Below are 3841 nucleotides of genomic sequence, written 5' to 3' on the forward strand. Positions count from 1 at the left end.
TACCAAAGGGGAAGTGGGGGAGGGATAAATGAGATTAGAAGATTAACAGATGCACTTTACCATATATAACATAGGTGAACGACAAGGATTTACTCTATGCTACAGGGAACCGTATTCAATATGTTGTAATAACCTGTAATGGAATAGCATAAAAATATATAGCTATCTATAGATATGTTGTTGTTCAGTTGCTAAGTCCTGTCCCACTGTTTGTGACCCCGGGACTGCAACATGCAAGGCGCCTCTGTCCTCCACTGTTTCCTGGAGTTTGCCCAAATTCATGTCCATTGAGTCAGTGAAACTATCTAACCATCTCATCCTCTCACAGTCTTTCCCAGCATCCGGGTCTTTTTCAGTGAGTAAGCTATTTGCATCAGGTGGCCAAAGTGTTGAAGCTTCAGCTTCAGCATCAGTGCTTCCAGTGAATATTCAAGATTGATTTCCTTAAGGATTGAGTGGTAGAGTTGATTTCAAGTTCTCAAATCTTTTCTTATTCAGCATTTAATATCAGACAAACTTACCTACCTCTCTGGGTCTTATTTTTAAAATGAAGAAGCAACCATTCTAACTTTGTCACAATGGTTGTGGAAGTTGCTCAGTCATGTCCGACTCTTTGCAACCCCATAGACTATACAGTCCATGGAATTCTCTAAGCTAGAATACAGGAGTGGGTAGCCTTTCCCATATCCAGGGGATCTTCCCAACCCAGGGATTGAACCCAGGTTTCCCACATTGCAGGGGGATTCTTTTACCAGCTGAGCCACAAGGGAAGCCTGTCACAATGATCAAGACTCGTAAAAAACTAAGTGCTTGGCACAGAATAAGTGCTCAGTAAATGGGAACTGTGAATAACAAAATTTGAAATACCCATTTGAAAATAAATAGGACTAACCTTAAAAGTATTATTAATATCATCATTATTGTTATCAATATCAATATCAATAAGCACAGGTGTTATCAATCACCTGGTACATAGTAATCCCAAGAAATACATCTCGTCTCCTTTCTTCCTCTGTGGTCCTTGCTCCCAGTGGGGCCATCATCCCCCCACCCCCACCTCCCCGTGTCCCTCTAGTCCTGCTAGGGGGCATCTGCTAACCTCTGGCTACCTTGCTTCCTCTGTTTCGTTCCTCGGCTTCTTCTCTCGGCTGCAACACCAACTCACTGTGCTACATCCCCTCTGCTTGGAGTATCCAGCTTGCTCTCTGCTTCCCTGAGTGGACCCTGTTGTGTACACATCAGTCTACAAAGGGCACTGGGGCTCTGTCGGCAAGGATGAGCAGGGTGAGGCCGAGGATTTGGGTAAGAACAGGCGTTTTCCTCCCTTTCTCCTTCCCTGTCTTTCTTTTCATTTTTGTTTCCTCTTTCATAAAGATGATCATATGAGTGATCCTCCGAAGCGTGCTGTTTTCACAGTAAGTACACATGAGCCTAATTCATGCCATTCTCATTCGATTAAAAATAACTGCAAGCCGACTTCCCTGGTAGCACAGTGGGTAGGAATCTGCCTGCCAGAGCAGGGGACATGGGTTCCATCCCTGGTGTGGGAAGACTCCACCTGCGACGGGGCAACCAAGCCAAAGAGTCACAACCACTGAGGCCCTCACACCTAGAGCCGGGGCTCCAACGCAAGAGAAGCCCCTGCCTGCTGCAAGGAGAGAACGCCAGCACTCAGCAACGGAGACTCAGTGCAACCCAAATGCATATACACACATAAACACAAATGTATGGCGCTACTCACAATTGCCAAGACAAGGAAGCAACTTAGATGTCCACTGACCAAGGGGTGGATAAAGAAGATGTGGGGCATATATATCGTGGGATATTTCTCAGCCAGAAAAAAGAATGAAATAATACCATTTGTAGCAACATGGATGGGCTTAGAGATGATCATGTTAAGGGAAGTAAGTCAGAGAGAGAAAGACCAATGTTAAGATATCACTTGTATGTGGAATCTAAAATATGACACAAATGAACTTATCTATGAAACAGAAACAGACTCATGGACTAAGAGTACAGACTACAGTTGCCGAGGGAAAGGTGGAGGAGGGATGGATTGGGAATTTGGGAATAGCAGATATAAGCTATAATATGTGGAATGGATTAACAACAAGGTCCAAAACTGTATAGGACAGGAAACTGTATTCAGTATCCTATGATTAATGTTCAGTTCAGTCACTCAGTCATATCCAACTCTTTGCGACCCCACGGATTGCAGCATGCCAGGGCTCCCTGTCCATCACCAACTCCCAGAGTTTACTCAAACTCATGTCCATCAAGTCAGTGATGCCATCCAACCATCTCATCCTCTGTCTTCCCCTTCTCCTCCCGCCCTCAATCTTTCCCAGCATCAAGGTCTTTTCAAATGAGTCAGTTCTTCACATCAGGTAGCCAAACTACTGGAGTTTTAGCTTCAGCATCAGTCTTTCCAATGAATATTCAGGACTGATTTCCTTTAGGATGGACTGGTTGGATCTTCTTGCAGTCCAAGGGACTCTCAAGAGTCTTCTCTAACACCATAGTTCAAAAACATCAATTCTTTGGTGCTCAGCCTTCTTTATGGTCCAACTCTCACATCCATACATGACTACTGGATAAACCATAGCTTTGACTAGACAGACCTTTGTTGGCAAAGTAATGACTCTGCTTTTTAATATGCTGTCTAGGTTGGTCATAGCTTTTCTTCCAAGGAGCAAGCATCTTTTAATTTCATGGCTACAGTCACCATCTGCAGTGATTTTGGAGCCCCCCAAAATAAAGTCTGTCACTATTTCCATTGTTTCCCCATATATTTGCCATGAAGTGATGGGACCAGATGCCATGATCATAGTTTTCTGAATGTTGAGTTTTAAGCCAGCTTTTTCACTCTCTTCTTTTGCTTTCATCAAGAGGCTCTTTAATTCTTCACTTTCTGCCATAAGGATGGTGTCATCTGCATATCTGGGGTTATGGATATTTCTCCTGGCAATCTTGATTCCAGCTTCTGCTTCATCCAGCCCAGCATTTCACATGATGTACACTGCATATAAGTTAAATAAGCAGAGTAACAATATACAGCCTTGATGTACTCCTTTCCTGATTTGGAACCAGTTTGTTGTTCCATGTCCAGTTCTAACTGTTGTTTCTTGACCTGCAAACAGGTTTCTCAGGAGGCAGGTCAGGCAGTCTGGTATTCCCATCTCTTTAAGAATACCAGAATACAGAATACAATGTGTAATTAAAGCAAATATAAAAGAAGAATGTATATATGTATAACTGAATCACTCTGCTATACAGCAGAAATTAACACAGCATTGTAAATCAACTGTATGTCAATAAAAAATTTAAAAATAAATAAATAAATAAAAGTAGTTGTGCGATACTTATCCGGCAGGGGAGTCACCACAAACTCAAAGGTGGTTCTCCCAGGGGAGGCCTATCCATTGCAGTCCAGATAGGCCAACCCCTGCAATTTCCCCAGACGTGGGAAGCTAGACTGCATACTTTGTGGTAATGGGGGACTGCATTTGCACTCTCCCCTACATTAAAAAATAGCTGCATGGTATTCCACATGATGGACGTGCCCGAGCACATCTGTCCATTTCACTGCTGATGGTTAGCCTATAGTATACAGTGTTTTGTTTTTTGCTACAACAAATAATTCTTCAATAGCCACGTGTTTATGCACATATATCGCGGTAGGTTCACTCTCATTGCTGTAGAATGCATTTCCAAAGGTGGAATTTCTGGGTCAAAGAGTATGTGTATTTTAAATTTGTCAATTAAGAAATATTTTTAAATTAAGAAACATCAGCAGATTACTTTCCCCAAAGGTTGTATTATCTACCCTCCCTTTAACAAA

The 3841-nt window shown here is 42.5% G+C and overlaps 1 non-coding gene across 1 annotated transcript; it reads left to right on the forward strand.

Annotated features, from left to right (window-relative positions):
* The first annotated feature begins 3358 nt into the window (after positions 1 to 3358).
* Positions 3359 to 3519, forward strand: LOC122707224. Its single transcript, XR_006344744.1, has one exon. It is a non-coding gene; the product is annotated as a U1 spliceosomal RNA (small nuclear RNA).
* Positions 3520 to 3841: the final 322 nt, after the last annotated feature.

This window comes from Cervus elaphus, chromosome 13 (assembly GCF_910594005.1).
Source record: "Cervus elaphus chromosome 13, mCerEla1.1, whole genome shotgun sequence".
Taxonomy (NCBI): Eukaryota; Metazoa; Chordata; class Mammalia; order Artiodactyla; family Cervidae; genus Cervus; species Cervus elaphus.